Here is an 18337-nt window from a genome sequence, read left to right on the forward strand (position 1 = left end):
AACGTGAAAACTGCTTCATTCTCCCTGGGCTCAGAGCGAGTGCCCCATAAACATCAGCTGGGGTGTTGAATAGAGTCGTAGTCAGGTGCCGTGCACGGGGAGATGGGCGCGTACTCAGTTCAGTACCTCGAGGGAGCACAAGGAAGAGAAGTATTAAATTTGGTGGATGTAGTTCCCAAATACTAAATTTATGATCTTGTATCTTAAAGGGTGTCCAAAAATGTTAAACAGGACAACTTAATTGTCTTAAATTGTACAATCTATCAGGGAGAGAGATTAAAAATAATTTAGACACTAACGATGAAAATACAGTTTATTAATCTTTCCGCCTTTTATTTATTTATTTAAAAAATTTTTAACATTTATTTTTGAGAGAGAGAGAGAGATAGACATGGGCAGGTGAGGGGCAGACAGAGAGGGAGACACAGAATCTGAACCAGGCTCCAGGCTTCGAGCTGTCAGCACAGAACCCCACGCGGGGCTTGAACCCACAAACTGCGAGATCATGACCCGAGCTGAAGTCGGACTCTCCACCAACTGAGCCCCCCCCCCACGCGCCCCTTTCTTTCCCTCTTTTAATTTAAAATTATTTTATTCCCAGAAAATACTTTTATGTGGTCACGGAATTTCAACATCCTCAGTTTAGGGGGTAAGGACTAGTTGGATGTGCATTCACTATCAAAAATATTTTATTCCTATTTTGTAAACATTTATGAAAAAAGAATTTTGTAAGAAATTCCATTTCCAACCTAACGTGTTCTCAATAATCGATTGGCGACACCGTGGCTTTCGGCCACAGTCCTGCCCCTAAGCCCTCTCATCCTGGGCCCACCAGTGCATCGTGAAGACGCGTGGGCTCACGCTCACTCCCTGGCTCACCAGCCCGGTGACGCATCCCACCCCCCAGGCGTGGGCTGAAGGTGCGTCCGGAGCAGGAGCCGCCATCTTTCCTCGGGAAAAGGTACGACGATAAATCTGCAGATCATAACCTGGAAGTCTGAAGACAACATGCGCACAGGGCGGGCAGCGTGTGCAGACGGGGCGGAGGGCAGGGGCGCGCCCTCCGTGCACACGTGCCTGTAAATTCCGGGGTCTGCCCCCCACAGACCGACGTCTCCCTCTCTCCTGCTCTAGAACACTCTGTCCTCGCTTGGCTACTCTCCAAGAATCGTCAGAGTCCAGAGTAGTATTCCTGTGAACCTAGAATCGTCACTTTTGATCCTCAAACCTGGTTTCGTGATACTCACACCCTTTTACATGCACACTAGGTACACGTTTATTAAAATTCATATCTCCTGAAAAAACTTTGATAAGGTAAATGTCCAATGTCACATTCTTTTTTTTTTTTTAATTTTTTTTTTCAACGTTTATTTATTTTTGGGACAGAGAGAGACAGAGCATGAACGGGGGAGGGGCAGAGAGAGAGGGAGACACAGAATCGGAAACAGGCTCCAGGCTTCGAGCCATCGGCCCAGAGCCTGACGCGGGGCTCGAACTCACGGACCGCGAGATCGTGACCTGGCTGAAGTCGGACGCTTAACCGACTGCGCCACCCAGGCGCCCCTCCAATGTCACATTCTTAAGCCTCACTCTAGAGAATCTGATGGATTTGTTACTTTTTATTCCCCCAATTTTTGTGCCTCTTCTCGCCATGCATTTTATGATGAAATTCTGATTTATTCACACAGAAATTCTTTGCCAATGAGATGGCCAGAAACTGGTGCTCTCTTGCTGGGCAAGGGTCCTGGGAAGGAGGTCTAATTTCATTTTGCCTGTTTTATCATTGGGTAGAAAAATCTTAACCATTTCTTGGTAGAGTTTGGTCTGGTTTCCGTCCGTGTGGCTCCCAGTCTCAGAGGCAGGGGCAGGGAGACAAGCCCCACTGGCCCGGGAACGGGGCTCGATGCTTTGGACAGAGGAAGCCGGAGTTTAGGAGCAAACAAAAGAGCTCCTCTGACTTTGCAAGCGTCACCCTGTTTTGAGGATTGTCCTGACTTACTTGATCTCATGAAGCCCCTGTTGGTTAGAGGTGGACCCCAGGAGTCCCTGGAGCACCCGCAGCCTGCTGGTGACGACGCGTCAGCCTCTCTCCCGCCGTGGACACCGTGTCGTCCTACCACATCCTCAAGAGGAGCATGGGGGACCGTCGTGAACAAACATCCAGGTGACGCCTGGCGTTAGGGCTCCATGCCCAATTAGCTATCCCCTCACGGTGCCACAGACACCCATCTGCCGGTCACCAGAGCAGAAGCTAACCTTGGGAATAGGGGACCCGCAGGGCACAAGTGGGGGCGCTAGACCTGGTCTACTCTGCAGTGTCAACGACCGTCTTGATTAGAACACAGGTGGGCAGAATTTTCCATCGTGGGGACAGGTTTTCCAGTCTGATGGTTGGTTACAGTTTTCCAGATGATTGACTTTGGAGTCGAATATCCAGAACCGCCACAATATTCAGACTTTTTGGTAACAGTTGACCTTCCCAATTTGGTAATCGATTTCATTTATTTATCATTTATTTATTTATTTATTTAGGAAAGGATTACTGAATGTTGATTTAGTTTATTTCATTTAGTAGCAATAGAAAAAGCTGAAATCCTATGCTTGTTTAACTATTGTTCCTCAGATTAGCATTTTAGATGTGAGAAATAGGTTTTTTTCGTCAGTTGTAGGAAGTTTACATTATGTGTCCTTTGCTAACCATGGGCCAAGTTAAGGAAATGTCTCCACTTTACACTTAATATCTTCAAGTGTACTTCAGTGAGGCTAATTAATTCTACAGAGTAGGAAGTTTTCTTAACACTTTGTTCACTTGCCTTATGTTCTAATGTTATTTTTTACTGATGTGAACATAAGCATGTTGACCTTTCTCGTTTAACAAGAATGGTCTTTATGTTTTACTTGTAATATTTCAACATCAGATATTTCATTTCAACAGAATATTTTCTGAGTGGTATCAGTTGTTACAATGAGTTTCTTAAACTTCCCTTTTTATGGAAATAAGTAAACTGTTTCAAAGAGATTGGTTTGTTAATATTTTACTGTTATAGAACATAGAGTCAATTACGACATTACCAACGCCGAAAAGAGCCTTGCAAATTTTAGCCAACTGACTTGGAATTTACCTGGCTTTATTGAAATGTCAACCTAACTTCATGGAAACAGAAGATATAATTCTACTACAAATGCTTTATATGACTTTATTTGAAAATTATCAACACTTACACAGAGGGCTCAGTGTGAATTTTTCACTTTAATGCAAATGTCAAAAAAAATACAAACATCAAATCTGTACTTTTGGAAAACATCAAACTTATGAATACACACACAAAAAACCATTTTGTATATATTATCTCATTACATATTTCCAGTAGCTTTCAGACATAGGCAGAAAGGCAAACAGAAAACAGAGAAAATATGGTAACGACATGAGGTCTCACGGGTGGGAGATCAGAGCAATTCACCAGCAAACACTGAGTTATAAATCTCTCATGTTTATTGAGATCTCAGGTTTAACTCAGATAGGGCCACCGATTCCCTATCTTCCTATCCAGTGTTTTCCTGGGAGCAGGTGGCGGGGAAGGTGCCAGAGGGAGAGGGCACCTGGATGTGGTGGCTGAGGGTTAATCCGCTGTTGTCCTGGGCAGTGGGGTAGGACCGTCACATGTGACAGGTGCGTGTCAGGTGGGAGAGATCAAGATGTCATCAGACATCCTCTCGCGCAGAGCCACACCTGTTATAACTCATCACAGAACTCTCCCTCAGGTCCCCGGGGCATGTGCAGAAAGCCAAGGATGCAGTTTCGGAGATCCGAGTGACAGCTTTTGGCTGTGCCGTGATAGCTCATTTATGCGTTGCTTTCCACAGGAAACGAGGCCTTTGGGATCTTGTACCCCATAAATGCAACTCTCTGGACTTCTTAATTAGCACAGAAAAAAATCACGGTATTTGTTAAATAAGTAAACAGATGGGGTTTCTTTCTCTGTAGTACTATTATAAGGGAAGTTGTTACATCTTATTTGTGAGAATTGAAATGAACGTCATACAATGTTTTTAAAAGTGCAGAACTAACAAAGAATTGTACTATTCCATCACCTACTTTTAAGTGATCACTGTGTGCTGGGAACTGTTTTAGGTGGTGTGGCTCCAGTGGAAGCAAGATTGATTTCACTTGCAGGATGTAGCCACAGTGCTGTTTTATTAGGATGATTTATCTTTACCAGATGGAGTTGAGGGCAGCGTCACAGAAGTGAGCAATGGATTATTTGCAGTGTTTTAGTGCCTTGAAGAAGATTCTCTGCCCTTGCAAACTCACACTAGGGTGTCTTTTCAAAACATTTGGATGCTCAGTAGGTGTTTGGAATACACTTCCTCCGACATAAGCCCTTAATACAGGAAGGCTTACTAGGGCTGCATATGGAGCTAAACACAGGAGAAGTGATGATGAAGGCAGTTTGGTAGAAAGGTTCCTCGGGACACAGTTAATCTCCTGTTGTCCCGGCTCTTTGCTCTTTCCAGCTTTGCTTAGAGGTCACCAGCAAGTTAGCACTCCTGGAAACGTCACCTGTCCTCTGTTGTCACCAACTCTGGGTGCCACGTGGAGCACTCTGAAAGCTGCCGGCCCCTGCCTCCACTAAGCAGAATTAATCACGGTTCAGGAGGGTCTTAATCAGTCACTTTCAGAAGACTGCTTTGAATTCACTTCTAACTTATTCTAGTCATTATAAAAAATCTTTCCATTATGGGCAATGATAAACTCACCCCTTACTTTGAGTTTATAAATAAGTCAAGGTATTGGAAAAAAAAAAAAAGAAAATCTAGATATTCAGAACTATAGAAAAATGTTAACCAAAATTCCATTACGGTGCTCTAACCATTGGTGCAAATCTTCTCACATATTACCCCTCCTGCATCTGTGAAGATACCTTACCTTAAATGTAATATATATTTTGTCTTGCCAGTGTGCTACTGGGCATTGAAGCATGCTGTCTGTCACGCTTTCCCATCTCAAATATATTGAAACATTGGTCTGTGTAATTATAAGGTTAAAGCCCTTGTTACACAACATTTCCATTTTGGGATGTGTCATGAGATTTTACCTCGTTTTATGGTGTTGAACACTGTGATGGCTAATTTTATGTATCGACTTGATGGGGACCCCCATCACAATGCACACCGTGATGAGGTGCCGGGATATTTGGTCAAGCATTATCCTGGATATTTTTGAGCATGTTTTTGGATGAGGTTAACATTTACATCAGTTAACTGAGTGAAGCAGACCGTCCTCCCCAGTGTGGGTGGGCCTCATCCAACTACTTGAAGGTCTGAGTAGAACAAACAGGCTGAAGCTCCCCCAGGTAAGAGGGAACTCGTCGTGCCTGAGTCATGCTGAGATGTGGGAGCTTTCCTTCCTTCACGCCCAAAACGTTGGTTCTTCCTGGGGCTCCAGCCTGTAGAATTTGGGGCTTGTCAGTCTCTCAATCCCATGGTCACATTCCTTAGAGTAGAGCTTATGGATTGTATTTCTCATATCATGGCAATGTTATTGTGTTATAATGCTATATCATATTTTATTATAATATTATCCAGATATCTAAATCAGTATGTTTCTCTGGAGAACCCTAATACAGCTACTTTTGATGTTCCTGCCCCCTTAGCGATTTTAAAGAGTATTATACAAAGACCCCCCACTCCCGAGACACCCCTTTGAACATTTACTTCTGCCCAGAAAATAGTTGCAGGTGAAATTCAGTTCATACTTTCAATTCCTTGTTTGGGGCATTGTATCCAGAAAGAGATTTTTTATCTGCCTTCTTTTTAGTGGATCCCACCTCCTCTGAATCTATTTATCCTTTTGTACCTGGTTTGATTGTTACTCATACACACACGACCTATTCTACACAGAACCTGAAGGAAAAACGTCTGTGCTTTCATTGTCAGTAGCGTGAATACTCACGGAGAGCACACAGTAGGTGCCCTGCGAGTATCTGCTGGGTGGATGCCTGGAGCAAACTCCGACGTTCCAGGAAGGTGACTTTGCTTACTCAAGTCCGGAGAAATCAGAAGGTGACTTATTTTTGGAGAGCTGTCTCTAGAGGTCTGACTACATTTTCAAGTGGATTTGCTTAAGTCACTTTGAACAAGTTCGCCCTCGACAGAACTGCAGTTTCTTTGCCACCGCATCTTACGAAACTTGCGAGCCAAAAATACAGCTCCCAAGGGGGTTATACACCAACTATCAGATGTAGGCACCAGGAGGAACTTTCAGTAAGTCTTTTCTGGTGTGACTTCTCCATTGTGTGTAATAGAGCTAAAATAGACCAGTTTTATTTATCGTGAAGAATTTCTTTCGTTTTCGTCGTTATGTTGTTTTCCCCCCCAGAAGATAGCTGCTCTGACACTCGGAGTGCATCGGTTCCTCAGACCTGTGCCGTCTGTATCAGCACCTCCCCGTGGAGGCTGCCTTCCTCCCTGGGGCTCCCAGACCGAAGCCCCCGGGGGCTGCACAGCCCAGGGATTTTCAGAACAACCAGCCTGGCAGCCGGAACTGTGTAGACACCTCCAGGACGGAAGACGCCGTGATAGGAGACCCTCGTGACAATTTCCTTCCCACGTGGCTCCAGGGAGATTCTCCCGAAGGGTCCTGAGGTCTTGGGGAAAAGTCATCTAACATGGGACATTTTGCTGCTGTTTCTTGTTCCCACGTGTTCCCTTCATGAGGTCACTTCTAATTCTGAGTTTTAGTTTTCTTGGCCCCCAGTACTTTGCTAGCTTCAAGAAAGTTTCTACCGATAATCCCTTTGCTTATCGACCTCAAGGTTTACACCTGAGTCTTGCTGCAGACCCAAGAGGCACAAAGTTGTTGTGGGAAGGTAACGAGGTTGTCACGGGCAGACGGGCAGAGGAAACAGGACATTTTTGGAGGTGGGAGGGTAGGGAAAGGTTGTCCCAGAGTTTCTGAGTTCTCTGGGCAGATGCGGTGCAGGCACAGGACGTGGTCAACAATTCCGGTTTCCCCACGAAGGGCTCGGGCCAGGGCTGGGGACTCAGGGGAAGATCAGGGCGAGGTTGGAGACAAAACAGATGACGACGTGTTGGGGCACCATTGTCCAGTCACATTGCATGCGGTTGGCTCTGTGTACTTGCACGCACACCACATGCACATGCTCTCACACGTGCCTGCACACGTGCACACACACATGTGCACACACACATACAGGACCACTCTCGCAAGTCTCACACATACCTGCACACACACAGTCACACCCCCCCCTGCACATTCACACATACATACACACACACATACACGCACACTCACATGTGCATATCACACACTCACATGGAGGACCACACTCAGTCTCACACATGTGAGTCACAGATGTGCAAACACACACAATTCACACAAATGCCTACACACTCACATATGCACACTCACATGAACACACCCACTCAGTCTCACACACGCACACACCATCACATGTGCACACACTCACATACACCCATTCACACATAGCCTCACACTTAACCTGCGCACACACCTTCACACACATGCCTACACACATGCACACTCATACATACACACACATGCACACATACACACGCACATGCACACATGTGAGTGACTAGTCTCACACACGCCTGCACACACCATCACATGTGCACACACTCATGTGCATACACACATGTGCAACACTCACACACTTACACATGTGCACATGCATGCACACATATTCACATTCTCTGCTGATGTGAGTTGTAGACACAGCAATAAACAATAAGGACACAATTCTTGCTCATTGTTAGTGTATTCAGCACAGGAAGGGACAGGGAAAAGTAAGGACACGTTTCACAACCATTAGAGGCTGTGGGAAGAACTTGTCACTCGGGCTTTGGGGACTGGGGGGAAGTTTCCAGAAGGAAAATCTCAACAACTTGAAATTCAATCTTGAGTTGGCTGTCGAGGGCAAAGGCATCCAGCAAACCAGCAACAGAAGTTCGGCAGGGGGTGCCTGAGTGGCTCAGTTGGTCGGGCATCCGACTTCGGCTCAGGTCATGATCTCACGGTTTGCGGGTTTGAGCCCCGCATCAGACTCTGTTCTGACAGCTCAGAGCCTGGAGCCTGTTTCAGATTCTGTGTCTCCCTCTCTCTGCCCCTCCCCTGTTCATGCTCTGTCTCTGTCTCTGTCCCAAAAATAAATAAACATTAAAAAAATTAAAAAAAAAAGAAGTTCAGCAGGTGGAGAGCCTATGGGTCAGGACAAGGGAAGGTTGGCAGGGGGAGAGCCTCAGGTGACAAAGCAAAGGGAAAGTGAATGTCATCACAAAGTACCGGGATCATATGTCTTTTTTCCTTCAGCTTTGGCTTCACACACAGGTGTTGTGTATGTTAACACAGTCTGACGATATGGACAACACAACACAAAGAACAAAGCTTCTGACTTTCTGTCTTCTCTTCCTCTTCCTCATAACTGACGTGGGGACACCAGGTCAGGTTCCGTACACTGCGTTTGCACACCCAGCATAGCCCATGAAGTCTGGGGTGTACAAATAGTTTCTGTAAAATGCCAAATACTAATATTGTGGGCTTTATGGGCCATATATGAAGTATCTGTCACATTATCCTTTTCGATTGAATTAAAAATGTTTACCACCTTTGAAAGAGTAAGGAGGTGCATCCAGGAAACTATAAAGTGCCCGTGATGGTCCTGCCTCCCGTGTTGATGTCCTTGGAGGAACCCCATGCCTCATCGTGGGTGGGATTTGTGGCTTGCTTCCAACCTGGAGGATATGGCAGAGGTGACAAGCCATCGATCTCTCCAATGACTACTCCATGTTACAGGACATCTCCGCAGGGTCTCTCGCTCTTGCCTTGGCCATGAAGAAATACCCACGATATGACCCGCCTGTGGATGTTTCGGTGGGGAACTGCAGGCAGCCCCGTGTTCAGGACGCAGATGGCCAGAGACCGAGGGCCCTTGGTTCCCAGCAGCAAGACTGGATTCCACCTACACCTGCATCACTTGGAGATGGTCCCCCGGTGAGCCCGCGGATGAGGACGCAGCCCGGCCGACCCCCTGGGAGAAGCCTGCGAGATCCCGAGCGCCTCATCCCGGACTCCAGCAGAAACCGTGACCATAAATGTGGGTGTCTGTGTGTGGGGTCAGTGGTGAGGCGTCAGAAGGCGATGAGAATGAATCATTCTCAACTTGAAGGCCGTGCAGACACGGCCACGGCTGGAACTGGCCGGGAGCTGTTGTTTGCAGACAACACGGTGCCGAGTCAGGACCTGACGCCAAGCATCCTAAATATCATGCAATATACATTCGCTAGTGTACATAAAGCACAGTGTGAACGGTTACTATAAATCATACAAGCGTCTCAAGTAAGCTTACAATAAACAACAAGAGACAGAGATATAAAGGGAACTAAAAAACATGGAAAGTTTGGAAGAAAACCTTTAGAACACCTCATAAAGAAGGAGATGGAGAAGGCCTCCTCCGGAGAGGAGTTTGCGAGCCAGGTACAAAACGCGTCCCGCTTTAGGAAGCCGGCGCCCGAAGTTGCTGTTTCCTTAACGTGACCGCGTGCACGTCCTCTGCCATGGTCCTCTGTCTAAACCGGCAAAAGACAAATATGGTAGCAAGTCCTTTAAAGTAGATACATTATTTAATTAATCTGAAAAGGAGAAAATCTGTTTGAAAATCTTCGCAGCGACAAGCGTTGCAAGTTTTGCAGCGGCTCTGATTCCCACACCCAAACACTGGCGGTGTGTTACCCTCATTGTTGGCTTTCGTGCCACACACATCCTGAGACCCCACGTAGACAGTGCACATCGGTGGGTTTCAGTGCTTGCCGAAGAGTCTTCTCTGCTGGCGATTAAAGTCAGTTGTGTAAGAGAAACCGGACGAAAGGCGTGCGTCGTGGGGCGTTGCTAGGGCTCCCGCAGGGCACCGTGCCTGTGCATGGACAAGGTGCCGGGGCTGTGTGGCCCCAGGGAACGTCCCATGGAAGCCACAGAACTTTGCATGGAAGCTTTGGGGACCCGGAGCACGGGAGGGCAGTGCCGGAGGGGCTGAGGCAGGGCTGCAGAATCCAAAGGGACGGCGGGATGTCGGGATCTGCAGAAGATGTGCAGAGTGGGGGCCGTGGCTGTGTCTCCATGTTGTGAATGGCCGGGGACCAGGCGCCGTCCTGCCTCATCAGAGGGATCATGGACCCCTCGGTCCCTGAGAAGTCCCGACATGGGTCACTCGGTGGAGCCCTTGTGGGGAGGGAAGACTGGGTCACTGGGCAGCTGACACTGTGTCTGTAGGGGTGCATCTGACTCACATGTGGCTGTAGGTATTCTGGTCCTGGCTTCTCAGGGGACCTCTGAACACACGAGCGACTTTCATTTCTGTTTCTTCCTTTCTCTTAAGGAAAGCAGCACTTCACCACATAGACCTTGTCTGTCTTATCCTCGGTCGGCACTGCCTGCTCTCTGTCCCCAAGGGCCCGTGGGCCGTGAGGCAGGGCACAGGGGTGTCATCGTCCAGTGAGTGCTGGCTGGCACATGCCAGGTCATAATGATGGGTCTGTGATGCTGCAGGAGAGTGCAGGCGGGTACAAGAAATCTTTCTCTGGGTGATGGTGTCGAAGACACAGCCTTACCAAGTGGCAAACTTGAGGACGAAGGGAAGTCTGGGCGCTCCTGGGTCTTTGGGGGACAGGTGACATAAGCGGTGAGTCCGCACGTGGTCGGCCCACACAAATCTCCACCTGCAGGCACGTTTTCATCTACTGAGATGTAAACCAAGGTGCTTTTGGTCAGTCTCTCTGCCAGTAGCTTAATGAAGACACGGCATCACCCTTGAAAACGACCTAAAGAACATTAACGTGTGCAGGACAGGAAACTAGTTTTCTCCTGCTTCTTTATAATGCAGTAGGAACGGAAACACATTCTCGGGTCTGCAAGCAGAATTGGAGGGAATGAGGCAGCCAGTCCGTGATTGAGCCAGTCCTCATTCATGGCTTCTTGATGTTTCCAACGGTTTCTGGTGACCGAGACTCGGGATCACAGTCTGAGAAGATAATCACAGGAGGTCTGGAGACAGCCCCCAAGCCAGCAGCAGCGTCAGAGGGGTGGTCCTAGCGCCGGCCCCCCAGCGTCCCAGGCGATGCTTATGGTCTTCCCTGGGGCGACCAGTCCCCTGGGAGCCAGGACGTACCCCACAGTCTGCTGCAGAACTTTCAGACTTCGGTTGTTAAAGCCCTACTAGAGGCCACGGTTTCTCCAGTGTTTCAAGAGTAACCCCTTCTAAGGATCAGAAATCCAAAACAGGTTTTCTGAGTGCACAGACTCCGTTCGTTGCACTGAAAGATTCTGACACATTGTGAAAGCCACCTTTCCTCCTAAAGTATAAAAATCATGGTGTGTTTCCTGCAGCCCTTCACACCAAGACGCTACGTGGGGGAAATTACCGGAGTTAAATCAGGCTCTCTGGACCACGGACCTCCTCCTCCCACAGGTTAGATTAATACGCATGGGCGTGCAGACGTACATCCGCTCCGAACTTGTAGGTGACGCCAGATACTAGCTTTGTGGGTCCATTCGTTTTACTGAACGAGATTTGAGGATCTTGATTGAGATTCACTTAAATCAACTGACTAGAAGCAGAAGACACCGGCATGCTTACGACTTAAGAGCTCATGAGGCAAATCTTTTAATGGAAGCAATCTACTAAGCAGAACCCACACACGGATGGATGCTTACACACTCGAGAACACCAGACATTTTCACGTGGTAGGCACCGACCATCCTCCAAGAAAAGGCTCTAAAGAAACATTTGGAACATCAGAGACAAAGGGATGATGCAGTTGTGTCTGCTTTCTCAAAGAAAATAGCGCTGGACTTGCTCGCCCTGGCCGTAGAAGCTACAGAAGAAATACATCTTCAGACATAACACAACTGAAACACATCAAGACTTACTAAACATGATCTAAAAAGATTATTTGAGCCAAATATTTATAAATTTGCCACTTCCAAGCATTTATACCTCTGGGTCCTGATGGAACTTATGGAGGACCATTGCCTGGCTCCTGGTCCAACTGTTTTGTCTCCGTTTTTACAGGCAGCTAGCTCTCAACGCTCTGAATGTTGTCCCAAAGTACAAAGTTACTAAAATACATACAAGGTTATTGAATCAAGCAATCACTGAATCTCTTTTACAAGAAGCCCTAAAAGTTGTAGGATTTCTTCCCCAACTTCTCTTCCAGCTGTTGGTTCAGCCAGGAATGTGAGCCTCCAGGTGTGTGGGACCCAACAGCCTCCTGCTCCTGGCGGAGACGGTTTTCCTTGCCCCATGACACCACTTGCAACCGCCATCTGTAAGCCCATCCCGCCTTGGGGAGCGGCCAGTCATCAATGAAAACCTAGTTCATCTGATCGCGTCACGTTATTTCGAGACACACAGCATTTCCACCTCCCGTGATAAAGTATTCATAACAAGGATGTGAAATATCAAAAATGCCATAATTTCTGGCTGATGCCTGAGATGGTTGCCCAATGCTCGGTGCTGAGTGCTCTTCAGAGTGTTTTTATCTGTGTCTCTATTTAGCTATTTTGCTGACAGCTTCACTGATCAGTGTTGGGTGCCAGGATCTCCCGACTGTTCCATTTCCACATGTGAGTCGATGGAGGGGACCTGGTACTATCCATTTCTGGCCACAGTGTCACTTATTGTATTGATCCCAATTAAAATCCCATAAATCCTTTAGCTGAAATATGATCTAACCCACTCTTCCTCACTCTGTACGTGTGTGTTTCTAATGCAAATGTAGGTTTGACATTTCTGTTATTTCATTTCATCCGTTTTGCCCCCTTGATCTCATCTCTGCGGTGGTCATGAGCCAGGACTATCACTTGACATAGACTCGGCTTCCTGGCTTTGTGTTTCCCGAAACTTGGATAAACGTACTGGTCATGTCCTAACATAAAACTGTTCACAAAAGTGAGTGAACAGGATTAGCAAGGCTCTCCAAGGAAAACCCTAATTCTGCACCGGGGTTTCCGGGGACAGCTGTCCGGGCTGCACCAGGGTCTCTGGGGACAGTCGTCCAAGCTGCATGGGGATCTCCGGGGACAGCTGTCCAAGCACATGAAAATCAGCCAAACTACATTACCATTTGGCCCAGATGGAAAACTGGACCTGTCAGGAGGGAGATGTATCAAAAAGGTACATCAATTCTTGGAGGTCTGTGATTTGGAGCGCTTTAACTACACCCACCTCTGGCCGTGAAAAACCAGGCGGGTTATACAGGGAAACACATGGCCCAGCAACACACAAATGCATGTGTCACAACAGTAAACCCGGCGAGTTTACTCAGGTCCAAGTCAAGAGTCTTGAAATAATATGAAAATGTCACGTGGAAGCACAGGAATTGAGACCAGCTGCACGTGTAACATCTGGGAGAACTACCTGGGGACCAGCTGAATGTCACACAGAGTGACCAACGACCCTGGGGGCAAACAGGAAGACTGGGGTGTCCCTAGGAAAATGTGCCAGGCACAGGGGCACTGAAAAAAACTGTTCTTGTATCTTATATGCAGAAAGCTTGCAGGGTTCCCTATTTTTACCTTCGTTTAGTTGAATGCTTCATTCTACAAATAAACTGAGTCCTGAGGCACTTCATTTCCAGAACCAAGGATCCACAGGAGAACCACATCGTTCTCTGAGGCTCCTTCACTGAGTCCAAAGGTGGGAGTCCCTACTGCCAGCGCCTGGGACCAGTTACCAGGGGAAGTGATGTCCACAGGTGATCTGTTGGAAAAGTGAGACACGGTAACTCTTGAACGCGGGGTTTATGTTAGGATGAGACTTCCCTCAACAACTATAATAACTATATAACTCAATGACTATATATAATTATAATTATAATAACTACAAATACTCATTTACCAGAGTGTGATAAATATTGTCAACGTTACAGAAAATAAAAGAAAATAAAGGATGCGTTAAAGCTTGGGGTTTGAGCCTGGGGTTGGGAGAGGTCTCGAAGTGAAGCCAGGACCAGACCCACAGAGAGGAGGGGGAGGGCCGGTGGCACCCGGGAGCCTGAGCCAGTGCCCTGCTCCTCTGGGGCTGAGGGACCGAGGGGAAAGCGTGTGCAGTCAGACAACTTAGAATCTAGACGTTATTTTTCTTGACAGAAGGGAGGAACAGCTAAAGTTTTGGGCTTTGTGCCTTGGATAGGAAGAGGACTCCAACCCCTGGGTGGGGGATGGTGAGGTCACAGTGAGGACACCTCGTTTGTGGCCAAGCCACACCCACACGGATGTTAAAGATCACAGATATACCTGAACGTGACCAATAACCTAACCTGCAGGGGGTATTTCTGAGAGGCCCAGGCACTTTCCACTTCTGAAAGTAAGGGGAAGTGCCGAGTTCATCCTCATCAAAACCCAGCCATCCTGGATTCGCAGAGGCACGTGTTCTAGGTGGCATGTGCGGGTGGCTCAGGCGAGTCTCCCTGCAGGAGGTGGCCCTTCTGCCCCGGCAGACCCGGGGCCCGGCCATCCGCTCCGAGCTGGGAGGCTGCGCCCAGGGAAACGTGCAGCGAGGGCAGCGTCTGGAGCCAGGCTCCGGTGGGCCCTGCCCTCGGCTCCCGGAGGCCTCTCTGTCCCGGCCGGGCCGGCCCTGGCCCCAGGCGCGCGGAGCTGGACCCGGTCCCTCCCGGGGCGGCTGCCGGCTCCTCTCCGCAATGACGGCGGGTCCCTGCTCCTCCGCCTGCCTCCGGAGGCCCCCGGCATCCTCCCCAGAGGCCGGGCGGCCTCACGCCACCACCACCCTTACGTCCTCCGCGGCCCCGACCCGGACGCAGCTTCCGTGAGGCCAGGCCTCTCCCGGCCCCTCTGCCGCGGGCGTGTGACGGGCACGCACTGACCGTTCTTGGGGACGTTCCGTGAAACGACCTCCTGCTCTTTCTGAAAGCCCACATGGGTCCCATCCAAGGCCTCCTTCCGTTAAATCTCAACACACGGCCGGCCCTTGTGACGTGCCGAGCGTCTCTCGGATTCTTGTGTGGAAGTCCTAACACCCGTTCCCCAGGCGTCGGGTCTGCAAGAGCTAATTAAGATCGTGGCGTCAGGAGGTGGGCCCTGCGTGACCTCGCATTTGCTCCATTCCGGGTAATTTGCAAAAGGAACGCTTCTCTGCCACGTGACTGTGGGGTCGGGACCGCTCTCACTGCGGGCTGCGGGTGTGCTCAGCCGGGACCGACGGAGGAGGAAAGGGGGAGGGGGAGGGGGGAGGGAGGAGGGGGAGGGGGAGGAGGGGGAGGAGGGGGAGGAGGAGGCGGGCCGGGGGAGGATGTGCTCACTTGGGGACCCACCGTAGGAGGAGGCCGGCCGAGGAAGTTTGTGCTCAGCGGAAGCGGAAGCAGCTCCTGGAGGCCCCGCCCTGCCACGTGCCCGCCCAGGCCTGGCTCCAGCCTCTCCGAAAGCACAACCGGGAGTCCTGCTCCCAGTTCGCTGGCCCCGCGAACCCCGAGCACCCTCAGTCCTGGTGCGAGAAGTGTCGCTGAGAGGTAGCGAAGAAGCGGGTTCCATGCCTGGTGTCGGGCCCTCGTGGACGTTTCTTCCGGGGGGTGCACGAAGGCGACATGAATCTTGCGCTGGAAAAACAGCCAACGCCTCTCCGGGTGTGGACCGGCCTGGTTGCAGAGGCGCAGGGCTGACGGCTTCGTTTGCGCTCGGCTGACCGTCTCGGGGGGATCAATGCCCCAGCACAGGCCCTGCTCGCGGTGTTGCGGGAGCACGTTATCCTTCTGAGTCATCGTGGGGCTGTCTTCAAGGGCACTTATACAGGGAGCACCTTAACTTCAGCCCGCACAGGAGGAGGACGCACTGATCCATACACCGACTTCTGGCCCCAAACACCGCACACTCGTCTGTGGGTCGCCTGTGAAACCGAGGCTGCGTGTCTGAGCTGGACTCTGTAGCCATCCAGGGCTGCGGAGGTGAAGTCATAGGGGGCGAAAATGAGGCTTCGAGGCAGAGGAACAGTTGTGCCTCTGCTGCTCCCTGTCCCCGGCGCCACCCACAGGGCAGACACGCCACCTGGACCGGATGTGGCACGGGCCCAGAAGGGGGCCTGGGGTCTGACGCTGGAGTCCGGACTCGGAAAACAGAGAGCCCAGGGCCGACCGCGTTGGGCGTGCAAGGATGTGGTTGTGTCCTCAGATTCCTCTGCATGGATCTCCTGGCGAAGTGACGTCAGCTTTGAAAATCAGGGGTGCAGGGGGAGGAGGCAGGAGGGAGGGAAAAGGAAGAGGGGAAGGAGGAGGTGTAGGAGGAGCAAAGTTAGGAGCGAGGGAGCCCGAATCTGAGGGGACGTGGGGGCTGCAAGGGTGTGGGGAGGAGGGGGGGGGGGTGGGAGGGAGGAAGACCCTGCCACTCCCCTAGTCCCAGAGCTTGCCCAGCAGGAGTAAGACTGGCCACGGGATTCCCAGTTGGGAGGCCTGGGCTTAAATCCCAGTCACTATGCCCGTCAGTTGTGAGGCGACAAAAGACACAGAACTGGTTGAACTTCCTGCCAGGTGCCTGTAATGGTGTCTCAGTGTCCACGTCTGTCTGCATCCATCCAGCCACCTAATCATCCCTCGGTCATCTGTTATGTATCATCTCATCTGTCAATCATCTATCATCTGTCATGTCTCATCTGTCTATCCTCTATCGATCATCTGTCTGTCATCTCTCAATCATCTGTCAGGGACTTCGGGGTGTATCTGTAGGAGTCACAATTTCTCCATGGTCAGTAAAAATGTCAGGGAAACATACAGGACTCCACTTTGCAGGGCTGAGCAGAACCACCGCCTTTATGATATATCTTGTCCTGTAATACTTTGCGTGTGAACATCTTGTTTCCCCATAAGGACTGTGACTCTTGAGGTGCGAATCGGGCTTTCTTTGCCTCATTTCTCTGACAGGCACCAGCGTGCATATGTGGCTTTTGGTTGAAGAGTCTTTTAAAATATATCTGAAGTTCATTTGCAGGAAAAGGATCTGTAAGCACCAAGCCCCAGAAGATCCCTCACCCCCACAAAGACTAGTTTTGAATGTCAGAAGATATTTTCCTTCACGGATAACAAAACCATTGCCATGTATTTTCACTTTGCCTAAGTAACCTAAACACCCTCATCCCGGATGCCAAGAAGGACACTTACCAGTTGCTGTTTCGATAAAAGCGGGACACGTAGATAACTACATATACGACGAGGACCTCGTGCTGCACTGCGCGACAAGAATGCAGCCTCCGCCTCCTGTCACGGTCTGTGATGACTCAGCTCTCTCCACAGTTCCCGTTAATGACCCGCTAATAAAATGGCTGCAATCTTGCCTGAGAAATATGTTGCCAGCTGATTCATGTTTTTATACCTACAAAGATAAATGTCATGCTGTACTAATGGAAAGAGAGATTACTCATATTTATGAGATTTTTTTTTCCAGGAAAAAAGAACTTTTCAAAATGCTTTCAAGAACCATATTGAATTCACTGTATTTTTTCATAAGTAGAAATCATGGCCCAAAGTAGACATCACTGATTGCATCGCATATTTTCCATGAAATACTGCTAGTTTCACAGGACAAAAGAAGGTCCAGAGCCTGTTTTGAAATATGCATCCTCCATAGTCAGAGATAAATTGAAGGTTAATCATACTGGTTTTTCATGAAGAATTGTTACAATAATGTTCTGGGTGGTTTCAGAGAAAATAATTCCACGATTGTTGAAATCTATGCACTTCCGCATTGTATGAGTATTTCTTAGAACAAGTTAAACTCTAAGCTCTAAGAGAAAAACTGAGGAATTTTATGCCCAAACTCCTGAAATCCATACTCATATGGCACACTTCAGTGACAGTTAGGACTTCTAATGTTTTGTGAAAATACTAACAGAATAAATGTTCACCGTATTTTCATTATAAGTTGTAAAAGACATTTTTACCAAATCATTATATTCCTTACAAAATTAAAAAAACCCCTCTCATCATTAGGTTTAAAAGAAAGCCGCTTGGCAGTGTCTACTGAGTAACCCTTTATTTCTTTCACATTTTCCCTTGTGCAAAGATGCCGTAGAATCCTGTTATGGGACAACTTGGAAGGTATTTTCAGATGACCGAATATTTCATGTTTCTCCAGAGGAGGTAGAACAGTGTTATTACCCCCCCGTCCAGACAACACTTTGAAAGGCTTACTACCCTGCAAACAAGGACGACAGAAGAGGACGTCGCCCAGCAGGGGTTTTCAGGAACACGGGACAGGCCATCGACACAGAGCAAGCCAGCGAGCTAATGGAGAAGGGGT

At 48.9% G+C, this 18337-nt stretch overlaps 1 long non-coding RNA gene across 1 annotated transcript; it reads right to left on the reverse strand.

Annotated features, from left to right (window-relative positions):
- Window positions 1-9878: 9878 nt before the first annotated feature.
- Window positions 9879-14580, reverse strand: LOC125158300 (uncharacterized). Its single transcript, XR_007149323.1, has 3 exons — window positions 14356-14580; window positions 13613-13796; window positions 9879-11910 (listed from the first exon to the last, which is right to left on the reverse strand). It is a non-coding gene; the product is annotated as an uncharacterized LOC125158300 (long non-coding RNA).
- Window positions 14581-18337: the final 3757 nt, after the last annotated feature.

Source organism: Prionailurus viverrinus, unplaced genomic scaffold, assembly GCF_022837055.1.
Source record: "Prionailurus viverrinus isolate Anna unplaced genomic scaffold, UM_Priviv_1.0 scaffold_33, whole genome shotgun sequence".
In the NCBI taxonomy this organism is placed as follows: Eukaryota; Metazoa; Chordata; class Mammalia; order Carnivora; family Felidae; genus Prionailurus; species Prionailurus viverrinus.